This window comes from Pogona vitticeps, chromosome 2, assembly GCF_051106095.1.
Source record: "Pogona vitticeps strain Pit_001003342236 chromosome 2, PviZW2.1, whole genome shotgun sequence".
NCBI lineage: Eukaryota > Metazoa > Chordata > Lepidosauria > Squamata > Agamidae > Pogona > Pogona vitticeps.
This window is the reverse complement of record NC_135784.1, coordinates 259825010-259841021: the sequence shown is the minus strand read 5'-3', so window position 1 is coordinate 259841021 and position 16012 is coordinate 259825010. Positions and strand designations below refer to the sequence as shown.

The 16012-nt window shown below is 43.4% G+C and overlaps 1 protein-coding gene across 1 annotated transcript in view; it reads right to left on the bottom strand.

The window, feature by feature from the left end:
* Positions 1 to 16012, bottom strand: part of FBXL17 (F-box and leucine rich repeat protein 17) — a 242717-nt gene that overhangs the window by 21294 nt on the left and 205411 nt on the right. The window lies entirely within an intron of this gene.

Sequence of the window (16012 nt, the reverse complement as noted above, 5' to 3'; positions counted from 1 at the left end):
ATTATGGCCTCTTTAGATAACAGGGATGAGATTTCCAAATACAGCGGCTTGGAAAAGGGAGTAGGCCTGACTGAATTTGGTGGAGGGATGCGGAAAAATTCTATCCTATATCCATGTTGAATGATATTAAGAACCCACTTATCAGTAATGATTTTCCATTCTCGTAGGAATGGAGATAGTCTTGTATAGGAGGGAGAGTCATGAGAATTGCTTACCTCTATGCTGAGTCTTGCGAAAGGACTGCTTAGGGCTACGAAAGCGTTGTTGCTTGAACAGCGGCGTAGGAGGCTGCTGAACTTGGTAAGTGTGGTCCTGCTGTTGCTTACTGTACCGAGAGGGCTAGTACTGCGTAGACGATTGATACTGAGGCTTTTTGTAGACAGACTTATGGTACCTATACGGCTGGTATGGTACATAAGATTTCACTGTCTTTCTCATCTTATGGATATTGTCCATAGTCTCATCAGTTTTAGAGTTGAACAGTCCCGCAGCATCGAAGGGAAGTTCTTCGATCTTAGTTTTGGTGTCTTCAAGGATGTTGGCTGTCCTAAGCCAAGCGTGGCGTCTAACAGCAATGGCAGTCAGCATGGATTTAGAAGTGATGTCAGCTGTGTGTTTTGCAGCAAATTGCTATTGCCTGGTAAGGGTGTTACTCTCTTCATAAACGTTAAGGGCTTCTGCTTTTGCGGGGTCAGGTAGTGATGGCAGTACTGGAAATATCTTGTCCCACAAGTGCTTCTGATAGGCACCCATGGCGGCCTGGTAGTTAGCAATTCTAATCAGCATTGCAGCAAACGAATACAGCTTCTTTCCAAAGGTGTCTGTTTTCTTTCCGTCTTTGTCAACAGGTATGGGATTTGTACTGAGTAGTTTCGATCTGGTATGGGATTTGTACTGAGCAGTTTCGACCACAATGGAATTGGGTGAAGGATGCTTGGCCAGAAAGTCAGAGTCCGAACCATGAGTCTTATAGTGGTGCTCAAGCTTGCGTGGCACCTGTACCAATGTAGGAGATTTGTCCCAAGAAGATTTTACCAGCTCAAACAGAGCAGGAATGAGAGTGAGGCTAGGAGGAGAGGTTTTGTCCTGCTCCATATCATGGAAGACAAGGTCCTGTTCTTGTTGAGGGATTTGTGCATCAAGCTGTAGGGTTTTCGCCATCCGCATAATAAGCTGTGCATAAGAGAAGTCCTCTGACGAGGGCTGAGATGACGAGCCTTGGGCAGCAGTGTCAGGAGTGTCAGAGTCGGTGGACACTATAGATGGATTAGACGACTGCGAGGCGATTGAAGGAGAACGCCTCAGTACTGCGTCTACTGGTGCCATTTCCACATCCGATTGGGTGGACTGGGAGAAGGGTACGGTATAGTGGGCATCAGGACTGGAGTAGAGCGTTGTGGCCTGAACCAAAGAATGTCCACTACTGTACTTAGCACGCTTGGGAAGTGCTGTAGGTGCCATAGGAAAATGCCTCTTACGAGATGGTGCTTGAGGTGTAGAAAAGTCCTGTTGAGTATGTGGCTAACCCGGGATAGAGGGAGCCACGGTATGGTGCCATGGTACTTGTGCCTGAGGCTCTGACTGGTAGGCGTAGCCTGGGTACGGTAGTCCTCGCGGACGGTACTCATTGCCTCCATCCCGATGCTGGTACGGAGCGATATTTTTGCACTTCGTGGTATGCTTCCTAGGAGTTTCATGGTCAGACTCCTGTTCAGGAGACTTGGTATCAGCCCGCCCTGAGTATCGAGGGCTTGTATGGGCAATGGCCCGGCTGGCATCTGGCTCAGCCTCAAATCGGCCCGAGTATGGTAGCATGCATATATGTTCCTGAGCTGTCTGGGCTAAAGGAATGTGCTCCTCTGCATCAGAGAGTCCAATTGCTTCCCTCGAAGACTCCTCGAGCAAAATCGAAGGAGCGGGAGGAGGTACAACAGGCAACTTAGCCAGTTTCTTCGCTCTCTTAGGCTTAGCGGTAGCCTTCTTTTTTGCAGGGAGAGAAGGCAGTTTGGCTTTTGGTGGTTTGGAAGCGTCCTTAGCCTTAACCGGCACAGAGATGGTATGCAGCAGTTGGTCTGCCGAAGAGTCCTGTTTAGAAGCCTCAGCACGCGGCGGGGACAGTGCTGTGAAGGAGGCACTTTCCATGTTTGGAGACAAGAGTCTTTTCGTAAAGGAAAGCTCAAAGTCTTTGGCCCCTCAACTTAATTGCTTGCTTTGAAAAACCTTTGCAAACAGGGCAAGACTGATCTTGATGTGATTCTCCAAGACAAAACAAGCATTTATCGTGTCCGTCTGATAAAGGAATTTTTGAGAACAGACAACACACTGCTTGAAGCCCAGAGGGGCCATAAACAAAAGAGAAAAAAGGGGATTGTTGTTCGGGGGGGGGGGAACGCGACAGAACACAAGAAGTAACTCAAAATCAGCAAGTTCTGTCGAATAACCATTAAAAGTAAGATAAAGTAAATAATAAAACAAGAGAAAAAGGTAGCTAGCTAGCTAAGTACTTAACGGTTGATAGCTCTGCTCTTCCTACGTCCTACAGGAATGGCGGAAAAAGAGGAACTGAAAGGAAGATGGAGGAGGCGGGGCTTATATACCCCACGGGGGGGAGCTAAATGACTCTTTTTTCTTAAGCTCTAGAATCTTCCGGATGTTCCTGCGCAGGCGCAGGATAACTCATTTGTGTGCATTCACAGAAACCATGAGGAAGAACCAGCCTGTCCAGCCTTGGGCAAGCTGCACAGTCCCAAGGCACCCCCAGAAGAAGGGAAATGGTAAAACCAATTCTAAGTACTCAGAAGTGACATGACAGCATATGATGATGGTGATTATTAAGGAAAAACAGTTTGTAGCTCTCTTTAAAAACTATACTAGTAGTACAGGCTTAATTTGGCCCTATATATACACTTGGATCATAACACCCAGAAATGTTAGTTAACATAGCCAAGAATCTACAGTACAGTGGCGCCTTGAGTTACGAACTTAATCCATTCCAGAAGATGGTCGTAATTCAAACTGGCCGTAACTCAAAGCATCATTTCCCATAGGAATGCACTGAAATGCGATTAATCCTTTCTGGCCGTTTTTTGGTTGTATATCAAGGCACCTTCACAGATTGCTGCCTTGTTGTGGTGAAGGGGCTGGACTAATTCAGAGAAGCTATGGGCTATGCCATGCAGGGACACCCAAAACAGACCAGTCATAGTGGAGAGTTCTGACTAAACGCAATCCAACTGGAGCAGGAACTGACACGCTACTCCAGTATCTTTGCCAAGAAAACTCCATGGACAGAAACAAAAGGCTAAAATATATGATGCTGGAAGATGAGACCCTCAGGTCGGAAGGAGTCCCACATACTACTGAAGAAGAGCAGATGACAAGTAAAAGTAGCTCCAGAGCTAATGAAGTGGTTGGGCCAAAGCCGAAAGGACGCTCAGCTGTGGACGTGCCTGGAAGTGAAATGAAAGTCTGATGCTGGAAAGAAAAATACTGCATAGGAACCTGGAATGTAAGATCTATGAACCTTGGTAAGCTGGATGTGGTCAAACAGGAGATGGCAAGAATAAAGATTGATATCCTGGGCGTCAGTGAACTAAAATGAACGGAGATGGGCAAATTCAATTCTGACAATTACCATATCCACTATTGTGGGCAAGAATCCCATAGAAGAAATGGAGTAGCCCTCATAGTCAACAAAAGAGTGGGAAAAGCTGCACTGGGATACAATCTCGAAAATGACAGAATGATTTCAATATGAATCCAAGGCAGACCTTTCAACATCACAGTAATCCAGGTTTATGCACCAACTACTGATGCTGAAAAGGCAGAAATTGACCAATTCTATGAAGACTTACAACACCTTCTAGAACTGACATCAAAGAAAGATGTTCTTCTCATTATATGGGACTGGAATGCTAAAGTAGGGAGTCAAGAAATAAAAGGAACAACAGGTAAGTTTGGCCTCAGAGTTCAAAACAAAGCAGGGCATAGAGTTTAATCAAGAGAACAAGTTGGTCACAAGAGGCGACACTACACATCGACATCACCAGATGGGCAATACCGAAATCCGATTGATTATATTCTCTACAGCCAAAGATGGAGAAGCTCTATACAGTCAGCAAAAACAAGACCTGGAGCTCATTGTGGCTTAGATCATCATCTTCTTATAGCAAAACTCAAGCTTAAACTGAAGAAAGTAGGAGAAACCACTGGGCTAGTCAGGTATAATCTAAACCACATCCCTTATGAATACACAGTGGAAGTGAAGAATAGATTTAAGGAACTAGATTTGGTGGACAGAGTACCTGAAGAAATATGGATGGAGGCTTGTACAGGAGGCACCAACGAAAACCATCCCAAGGAAAAGGAAATGCAAGAAGGTAAAGTGGCTGTCCAACAAGGCCTTACAAATAGCAGAGAAGGGAAACAAAATGCAAAGGAGATAGGGAAAGTTACAGAAAATTGAATGTAGACTTCTAAAGAATAGCAATTAGAGACAAGAAGGCCTTCTTAAATGAACAGTGCAAAGAAATAGAGTAAAATAACAGAAAGGGAAAAACCAGAGATCTGTTCAAGAAAATATTAAAGGAACCTTTTTTGAAAGATGGATTTGATAAAGGGCAAAAATGATAGGGACCACACAAAAGCAGAAGACATTAAGAAGAAGTGGCAAGAATACACAGAGGACTTATACCAGAAAGATTTGGATGTCCTGGACTACCCTGATAGTGTGGCTGCTGACTTTGAGCCAGACATCCTGGAGAGTGAAGTCAAGTGGGCCTTAGAAAGCATGGCTAACAACAAGGCCAGTGGAGTTGATGGCATTCCAGTTGAACTATTTAAAATCTTAAAAGAAGGTGCTACACTCAATATGCCAGCAAGTTTGGAAAACTCAACAGTGGCCAGAGGATTGGAAAAGATCAGTCTACATCCCAATCCCAAAGAAGTGCCAAATAATGCTCCAACTACCGTACAATTGCACTCATTTCACACGCTAGCAAGGTTATACTCAAAACCCTATAAGGTAGGCTTCAGCAGTATGTGGACCGAGAACTTCCAGAAGTACAAGGTGGATTTTGAAGGGGCAGAGGAACTAGAGACCAAATTGCTAACATGTGCTGATTATGGAGAAAGCCAGAGAGTTCAAGAAAAACGTCTACTTCTGTGACTACACAAAAGCCTTTGATTGTGTGGGCCACACCAAACTATGGCAAGTCCTCAAAGAAATGGGAATGTCTGACCATCTTATCTATCTCCTGAGAAATCTATATGTGGGACAGGAAGCAACAGTTAGAACTGGATATGGAACAACTGATTGGTTTAAAATTGGGAAAGGAGTATGACAAGGCTGTATATTGTCCCCCTGCTTATTTAACTTATATGCAGAGTACATCACGTGAAAGGCCGGACTGGATGATTCCCAAGCCGGAATTAAGATTGCCGGAAGAAATATCAGCAACCTCCGATATGCAGATGATACCACTCTGATGGCAGAAAGTGAGGAGGAATTAAAGAATCTCTTAATGAGGGTGAAAGAGGAGAGTGTCAAAAATGCTCTGAAGCTCAACATTAAAAAAACAAAACCTAAGATCATGACCACTGGTCCCATCACCTCCTGGGAAATAGAAGGGGAAGATATGGAGGCAGTGACAGATTTTACTTTCTCGGGCTCCATGATCACTGCAGATGGTGACAGCAGCGACAAATTATTATTATTATTATTATTATTATTATTATTATTATTATTATTATTATTATTATTATTATTATTATTATTATTATTATTATTATTATTATTATTATTATTATTATTATTATTTATTTATTTATTTAATTTATACCCCGCCTATCTGGCCCACTGGACCACTCTAGGCGGCTTCCAAATATAAAATCAAATAATAAAACATAGACAAATACATAATAATCAAACAAGGACAGCAGTAAAAATAAAAAGGAAAAGTAAGAAAAAATCAAGAGTTGGCTGGAGGGAAGGCCTGAATAAACAGCCATGTTTTTAATTGGGTTTTAAAGGTGCCCAGCATGGGGGCCGCGCGAATCGCCGGAGGGAGATTGTTCCAGAGGTGAGGAGCCAACGCCGAGAAGGCCCGTTTTTGTGTCTTCTCCTTCCGGGCCTCTCTCGGCGTCAGGCTCCTCAGCCTCACCTCCTGACTCGCGCGAGTGATCTGGGTAGACCTTGGTGGGAGGAGGCGTTCTGCCAAATATCGAGGTCCTAAACCGTTTAGGGCCTTATAAGTAAGCATTAAAACTTTGAAGTTGACACGGAAACAGATGGGCAGCCAATGCAATGCGGCCAGCGTTGGAGAGATGTGTTGATATTTTCTCACTCCTGTAAGGAGCCTGGCCGCCGCATTCTGCACCACCTGAAGTTTCCGTGTCAGCCTCAAAGGCAGCCCCACGTAGATCGCATTACAGTGGTCTAATCTTGAGATTACAAGCGCATGCACCAAGGTAGTGAGCGCCCCCCATGTCGAGGTAGGGTCGCAGCCGGGCAATCCGCCAAAGATGGAAAAATGCAGTGCGGACTACCGAAGCCACCTGAGTTTCCATGATGAGCGTCGGGTCCAAATATAGGCCCAGGCTGCGGACCCCACTCTTCGCGGCCAAGGTGCCCTCCCGAATGTGAGAGAGCCACCCAAGCCACCTACCACGGGGGCACCCACCCTCAGAACTTCCGTATTCTCTGGGTTCAGCCTCAGCCCGTTCTTCTGCATCCATTGCAGTATGGCCCCCAGGCAACGCTGAAGGGAAAGGACAGCATCACCTGCAGTTGGTGAAAAGGAGATGTAGAGCTGGGTGTCATCGGCATATTGATGACATGAAGCCTCACATCCCCTAATGACCCCGCCCAGCGGCCTCATATAGATGTAAACAACATTGGGGAGATAATCGACCCCTGTGGAACCCCACAATTGAGACTCCACGGGGCCGAGACACTCTCCCCAAGCTGAACTCTCTGGGGACAGTCCCCCAAGAAGGAACGGAGCCAGGCAAGTGCCGAGCCACCAATCCCCAACTCAGAGAGCCTCCCCAGGAGGATACCGTGGTCGACGGTATCAAAGGCCGCCGAGATGTCGAGGAGGACCAGCAGGGAGATTTTGCCCCTGTCGGCCTCCCTCAACAGGTCATCGTACAGGGCGACCAATGCCGTCTCAGTACCGTGGCGCGGCCTGAAGCCCGACTGAAATGGATCCAGGGCATCCGTTTCGTCCAGGTGAGCCTGGAGCTGATCGGCCACCACCCTCTCGACCACTTTGCTCATGAAAGAAACATTGGCGACGGGCCTATAATTGCCAATTTCGTCTGCCGCCAAACTAGGTTTCTTTCTTATGGGCCTAATGAGTGTCTCCTTGAGGGCGGATGGAAATCTACCCTCAAGGAAAGACTCATTTATTATTACTGTGGCCCATTCTGTTGTTATCGGCCTGGCTGCTTTGATTAGCCAGGCCGGGCAAGGGTCCAAGGAGGAGGTGGTGGCTCGGCAGTGGTCAAGCACCCTGGAGACAGAATCAGGCGTTACAGGCTGAAAAGAATCGAAAGTCACCGGGCAAGACGGAGTGCTGGACATCTCTGCTCGACTCACTGTTTTAGATTTTAAAAAGGCTGCAAACTGGTCAGGGGAAAAACTAGGGGGCGGCCTATCACCTGAACCAGTTCCGGATAGGTCGCGCACTATACGGAATAACTCCGTCTGCTGGTTGGACGCTTCGATTATCTGGTTAGCGAAGAATGATCTACATGCAGCCTTTACCTTAGTCAGGTAAAGGTTAGTTGCGACCCTGACAGCTATCCAATTGTAATCCGTCGGGTTTTTCCTCCACCTACGCTCTAGCCTTCTCCTATGTCGCTTCATCGCTCGGAGCTCCTGGTTAAACCAGGGCGCAGGCCGAGCTCTGAGCCGGAGAGGGTGTTTAGGTGCGATCGTGTCTATAGCCCTAGTGGCAGCGATGGACCAGCTGTCAACCAGAGCCTCAACAGGAGCGCCAGCCAGGTCAGCCGGAACACCTCTCATGGCCTCCTGGAATCCAACAGGATCCAGTAGCCTTTGAGGTCGGACCATAGAAATAGGTCCTTGCTCCCTGCGAGGGGGGAGTGCCACTGAGAGGTTACATTTTATTATGTGGTGATCTGACCATGACAAGGGGATCAACATGAGGTCAGTCACCACCAGACCACACTCGCTCCAATTGGTGGAAAAAACCAGGTCTAACGTATGGCCACCCACGTGGGTGGGGCCGACGACATGTTGGGACATGTTCAAGGAAGCCATGGTTTCCAAGAACTCAAGAGCTGGCCCTGTGGTCTCTGCCCCCACATGCACGTTGAAATCACCCAAGGCCAAAAGCCTCGGGGATCCCAACAATGCCGCGGAGACAAAGTCGGCCAGCTCTGGTAGGGAAGTGGCTGGGTCGCGGGGAGCGCGGTAACCCAGCAAAATCCCAATACCATCCCTAGCCCCTATCGACTCGTGGAGTGCCTCTAGACCTGGCTTGACCACCGAGGAGTGCCTAGTAACCTCTAAGTTGGATTTGTAGACAATGGCTACAAAATTTAAAGATGCCTGCTTCTTGGGAGGAAAGCAATGACAAACCTAGACAGTATCTTAAAAAGCAGAGACATCACCTTGCCGACAAAGGTCCGCATAGTCAAAGTTATGGTTTTTCCAGTAGCGATGTATGGAAGTGAGAGCTGGACCATAAAGAAGGCTGATCACTGAAGAATTGATGCTTTTGAATTGTGGTGCTGGAGGAGACTCTTGAGAGTCCCCTGGACTGCAAGGAGAACAAACCTATCCATTTTGAAGGAAATCAACCCTGAGTGCTCACTGGAAGGATAGACCCTGAAGTTGAGGTTCCAATACTTTGGCCATCTGATGAGAAGGGAAGACTCCCTGGAAAAGACTCTGATGTTGGGAAAGTGCGAAGACAAGAGGAGAAGGGGACAACAGAGGACGAGATGGTTGGACAGTGTCATCAAAGCTACCAACATGAATTTGACCCAACTCCGGGAGGCAGTAGAAGACAGGAGTGCCTGGCGTGTTCTGGTCCATAGGATCATGAAGAGTCAGACACGACTTAATGGCTAAACAACAACAAGGCGCCGGCCGCAAGTCAAAGCATTATTTCCCACAGGAACTAATGTAGAAGTGGTTAATCCGTTCACTAAGGGGAGATTTTTTTAAAAAAAAAACCTAAGATGACTTAGGTAAAAAAAAAAGGGCAGGAAAGGAGGGAGGGACGGAGGGAGGGAGGGAAGAATGGGGAATAGAGGAAAGTAAGAAGGTCATCACTGGGGTACACAGACCCCTGAGACAAAGGTTTGTACTTTTATGCACAAAAAGAGAGAGGATAGAGAGAGAGAAGACAAAGGGAGAGTGTTTGGAGTCTAAATCACCTTTTAAACCAAACACCTTTTAAAACAAAAGAGACCCCCACTAAAAAACACACACTAAAAACACACTGCAAGAGCCATCAAAGCACAGAAACATAACCCCCCCAGAATCAAACAAATCAATTCCAACAAAGAGTAAAAAAACCCTGAAAGACCCATCACAGCATAGAAACATAACCCCACCACCCAGCCCAAACCCACGCTGCAAAATCCACTCAGAACAGGCAGTTTTTAAAAATCAAAAAGCAGTACTTTACCAAACAGTCCAAAGCCTCCTCTGAACACACTCTCTCTAACCATTGGGGCAAAAGAGCTACAAAGAAGCAGCCTCTTCACCGACCAACGGTTAGCAGTTCAAATTTCCCCGCCTTTCCCCCCACCTTTTTCTGGTTGTAACTCAAAGCCCCGGTTGCAAGTCAAAGCAAAATTTTGTGGCCATAGCTGATCATAAGTCAAATTGGACGCAAGTCAGGATGTTAATAAGTCGAGGCACCACTGTACTTCTCTGAACATATGGGAGCTATAGTGCACAATCACAAGGAACCTTAAGACTGTAAACCACACTTCTTCAGAACATCACTATAAGAAGGTTCACCTGAGAGTACAGGCTTCATTAAAAAGTGTGTAAGAGAGCTGCTAGTTTGTCATTTATGAGATAGTGCAGTTGACCTTATTTAGGTGCAATATTAATGGAGTACCTACAAGCTTAGTAGCTGCCTGGGACCAGATAGGTCACAGCTTTCTGGGCATCTTTTAACAAGGCCTACAGTATCAGAGAAAAAAATATATACTGTGTGAATGTTGCCTCCTCCACCCAGGGTGGCAATGCTAGCCCAGTCAAAATTGGTAAGCATTTCTGTGAACTGCAGGTTGTATGAACTGCCCGAACTAGATTTTATTACAACAGGAGAGTGGAATACAAAATACTGATGGGCACCAGCCACACCCTGTTCCCCTTAGCTAGTGGGAATCTCTACCCAGGACTTTGTCCAAGGATGCTGAACATACACATATCCCATGTCCCTGGTGGCACACAAGAGTGGATCCAGCACCTCCTTGGCTTTGCCCCACCCCTCCTGTATCTGTTGAGTCCTCTGTGTCGTGCTCCTCTATTCCTTCTTCTTTCTTCTCCCTTATCCTGGACTGTCCTTCCTGAGATCCATCTTCCTCCTGATCGCCTATGCCTGCCTGGAGCCTGGGAGCGATGTCAGGGGCATTTGTGGTGGCTTCTTCATATAGTGTTATGGTAAAGAAGTGTTCTATAAACAATGGTTCCCAACCTTGGGGCTCCTGATAGTCTCAGAGCATTAACTCCCAGAGGTCCAGAGAAGTGATATAAATGATTGTTCTAACAAAGGTATTGTAACCTATTTAAATTCTTGTTCGATTATCCACTATAACTCGTTTCTAAAGGCAGATATACAGTCATATGAAAAAGAAAAGCATATCCTCTTTGAATTCTATGGTGTTATGTATCAGAACATAAGTAAAATAATCTGGTCCTCAGCAGGTCTTCAGACCTAAAACAGACTGAAATGTTGTGATGGGACCTTAAGAGAGCACTGCATAAACAAATGCTTGCAAACCTCAATGAACTGAAGAAACATAAAGAAGAGTGGGCCAAAATTCCTCCACAGAAATGTGCAAGATTGATAAAGTCATGCAGAAAATGATTACCGTACTTCAAGTTATTGCTGCTAAAGATGGTTCTACAAGCTACTGAATCACATGGTGTATTTAGTTTTTCACAGGTGACTTCTCTTTTGGCTTTACAGTATTTTTGTAAAATAAATCATGACATGGTGTTGTTCATTTGAGGTTGTATTTACCTAATTTTTGGATCTGCTATTATGTCCTCATATGCAAAGGCGTAAAATTCAAAAAGGGTGCCCTTTCTTTTTCATATGACTGTACATGTACAGGGAGATTTAGGTGATTTTCCTGTGAAGAAGCAAAATGTCATTCACATGTATTCTCTACACAGATGATATAAACTATCTCTGATGCCAATTTATTGAGCTAATTTCAATTTTTAACGTTGGCATCAATAAGCAAATTTCCCAATGCCTAATATTTAGCTTAAACAGAGCACAACTTTCTCATTTATGATATTGCAGTTCTGGAGTTTGCTTTTCAGACAGCACCACCATGGTGGATCTAAAATTAGATGTTGAAATCTAAATTTCTTTTCTCCTGCCAGATCTTCTGGGAAATTCAAAGCTGCTATTTTTGGATGAAGATTTTTTCTGGGTTTACCGGCATGATTTTCTGCCTATATATTTATTTATGGTTTACTGCATTTATGATTGATTTTAGTGCCATTTTTATCCAGCTGTTCAATGTTTTGTGCTTTCTGTTAAAGAAAAGAACATTTTAAAATAAACAGAACTGCCTGCAGCTTTGTGTCAGTTATGGTGAAGAGATATTTGGAAACAAAGCTCAGAACAATTTTTAAGAAATGCCAAATACATGGAAGCCTTCCTGAAAGTCCATGACATTTCTGAAGCAGCTACATGTAAATTCAGATTCTTAAAACTGCAATCGAGGCACATGTATCTGGGAAATAAACTGTTTGAGGAGATGTGTATTTATCTGTGAGGTATATTTTGAAATTGCTTCAGAGTAGTTGACAAGATTATGAAAAACGTAGTTTCCAACCATTTTCAAATACGCAGTATGAATTTGGATCCGAATAAGATCCAATAAGATTTGTGGAATAACCACAAATCAAGTGGTTATTCGTGTAAGTATTAGGCTTCCCACTTCTAGACATGACATTATCAGAATGTGTGGACTACAGCTCCCAGAAATCTGCTGAAATTCTCCTACCAGATTTCTGGGGGCTTTAATCAAGGAATCAAAATCTTGACAGTGTTTTCAAGTTCATACAGCTAATGAACTCCAGACTCCAACTATTTTCATCTTGTGTAAAAGACAGGGAAAACGGCTGGGTGTAGCAGAGCGCCATGGGAGCCACAAGAGATTATGGGTCTGGTAGAACTAGTAATCCACTGCAACTCTCACAATGGGGGAATTCCTGCACACTTCTCTGACACAAGAAAATGTATCTTTCTACAGAATTCTTTCACATGCGTTGATTTATTTTACAGACTGCAAGTCTGAAACTGTCTGTTGCACTTCTCTGAATTGAAGCTAAACACAGCTGAGGTGCAAAGAGCCAAATGACAATCAAACAAGAAAAGTCAAATTAAAATTGCCCATAAAATAATTATTTAGCCACCCTAATATTTTAGTTAGAGAAGGAACTTCATGCACCATTGAGCTTCTGCATTCACAAAGGTGGTCATTTTTATCTCCGGGATGGGGAACTCTACAACCATAGCCCTTCTCCCAGAGCCAGTGTCAGGTCAGCATACTGGACAGCTTGCTTGGGTAATGCTTGTCCAGGGTATCCTTCTTCCTCTCTTGTTCTTGATGCAGCACTGCCATCTGCACAGGGCAGCTGGGTGTAACTATGTGTCACTCCCAGTATTGCTCTGGGGTGCTATGGAAAATAAAAATGTTGCCTAGACTTGATGCTGCTTGGAGGGCTACTCTTCTGCCTGGCTAGCCACCAGTGCTCAGCATAATCAAAAGGAAATCATGGAGCCATCATTCCCCTCCACTAAATTTTGAAGAGGGAAATGCATTTGCATGGGTCCCATGACTCCTTGGAACCAAAATACCTGGAGGAGCATCTCTTCATGCATCAGCCTAACTTAAGATTCTCAGGTCCACTACACATCAACACGGGAGACGGCCTTCTCAGGGGTGGCAACTCAGCTACAGGTGTAACTGATGCAATTGGGTTTGGTGCTTTTGTTTGCCAAGACATTTTCACATTCACTGACTGTTTTGTTTTTGCTGCCGTTTTTGTCTTGAAGTTTTTATTGTTTTAATTTGTTTTTGCATTCATATTTTGAAAACACCCCCCATTGTCCATGGAGATCAAGGATAGTGCCAAAGGACCATATTCTGTGAGTCATGCCTGCAAGTACAACACATATGGCATAATTCTGGGAGGCAAATTGCCTAAAGTTATGTATGGCTCAGTGTACAACAGATAATGTTTATGGCGATTTCTTAATTTGAGGCAATTTGTCTTCAAAATTTGCACAGTTTCTGTGATGTTAATGTAGGATTTTGGCCAACATGTCATAGTAAATAGAATAAATTACAAATCACATGTGCACATAATATGAGAAATGTAACATACAATAAAAATAATAAGATGGAAGGGATCAACAATAAGAAGGAAGTAAGCAATAAAGTCCGAACGGTGGAGGACAATATTATAAAATGTCCAATCCTTGGTCCTTCAGTATTGCTGTTACTGCTGCTTTTGTTTCAAATCCTACTTTATAAAGATTCTGCAAGGGTGGGAAATGCATCCCTGTCCTTGTGAGCATGGTCCTTAGCAACCCTGGCCAGGTAACACCAGATATTTCCCATAATACAGGTGTTTCTAATCTGGTCAGCAGTAGTGGTGAGTGATATTCCTCCTCTGGCCTAGTGGAACAATTATATAAATATCCACTTGGAAAGAAAGTTATATTACTTACATCAAGAACTCTGGAACTGATCCTTCATTAACTAGACTAGATTTGGAAAGTAGTTTTCATAAAAATTGGGTTAAAAAATGTAAGAGATCATGGTGACATAAGCCTGTCATTACTCATGATACTAAGATTATTAAGGCAGCTTATTCCATAAAGCAGTGAATGTGTCCCTTCCACACTGTACACAAATCAAAAAGAATAAAAAAGACCACAATAATGGCAACTTGATGAGAAATGAATTAATTTGATCATTTTCAGGATCTGGATCAATAGCACAGCCACTAGTGACATCTGTAGCCTAGAGGCAGTTATATAATCGATTGAATCAAACAGAGCCTGTCTTTAACCAGCACTGCATTTTCTCTGATCTTTTCTGGCAAGGCACTTGATGCTTTTATTATTCTGAAATTATGTCAAGCACATATCAAAGAAATGCCAAAAAGATGATGTCATGGAGAGCATTTTGGAGGAGATGGTTGAAATCTATTGCTATATACTCTTTATATTTCTTTTGTGTTTATCAGCTTTTTAACTGCATGTCTGCCAATATTATGTGAAATAAAATGGCCACCTGGCATAGTCATTACACAGCACTTCAGAAGAAGTTGTGGGGGGCATAGGGTTCAATGTGTAGCTCCCACACACATACACTGTACGGAAGAACATTTTCTGTCACAGTAGCGTCTCAAAATTGTCTTTGTCAAGACTTTTTAAAACAGATATGCAGGATTGGTGGCAGTTGAAAAAAGATCTGCATGAAGGTAGAAAACTGAAGGAAATTTTTCAGAGTTAACTTCTTTATTCTCTGGATGCACAAGAGAGATGGAGCTCTCAGAGCTGCAGACATCACATGTTACACATTTAAAATTCAGGATAGATCTGAAAATTTGTTCCTTTTATGACAATCTTCCTCATTCCTCTGCACACAAGGTTTAACAAGCAAGTTAAATGACCCCCAGAGGTATCTCTAATGGAACACTATACTACATTCTCATCAAGATACCCATATATATTCTCCATTAATCAGGAAGTTTCCCCATTTGCTCTGCAGTCATCTCACACATTTTTATTTGTGCAAGCTCAGTTTTCTCCCTACACAGCATGCAGTCCCTTTGTCAGAAGTCGGAAAAACATGACAGCAATTAAAGAAGGGACTTATATAGTATGGCTGGTTTAACTGATGTTGTACATAAATCTGTTTCCAGCATTGAGGCCATTGACTTTCCTTAGTAGCTCAAGATGGGCCAAATGTACTGCTCTTAAAGAAGCTGTTCTTGATTGTACAAGCAGTTTTAACTACATTCACAAAATAAATATATGTAACATTAATCAGATGACTCAGGATCCATTTTAAAACCCATGGCTGATTAATTCTTTGAACATTCTAAGCGCATAATTTTAGTTCAGTTCATGAAAGGAGACTTTCACACAAATTTCCTCTCTTGCCTATTACAAAACACTAAATTTAAAATATTCTGTCAGTTCACAAATATTGGTTCTTCAGTTTAGCAGCTATTAAAAAAAACACAGATTCATCTTTAAAATTTATTTCTGTAAACAAAGAATGAAGCACGCAGGAGTTTCTTAATGTGTTTTTAAATGGGGAATATGCAGAAAACTTAATCATAAAGGTCTTTGAATTGCAGTATTTCTTTTCCAAGTGAGCTATACTAAAATTCTTGGCTCATGTGCTTGTACAGTGAAGATTTCTGATCAGAGAACTGAGCAGAAAATTATTTCTTTTGAAAGTTACACTACAGCAATTTAGTGCTTTGGGTTTCAAGATAATTATGGACAAAACAACCCATAATTTATGACAGCATATGGGCAATGATCTCATTGGTTGCAGCAGATTTCCCTAAGTGAAGTCTGAACTGTACACAATTTAAGTACACAGAAAAATTGAAAGAATGAGGTATCAAAATAGGCACCCTTTATTTAACAGCAATGTGGGATGAGAGAATGACACAATTTCCCCAATATTGGCATAAATTATGCAAGAAGATTTTGGATTACAGTAAGGTCATGACATTTTAAAAAGAAAA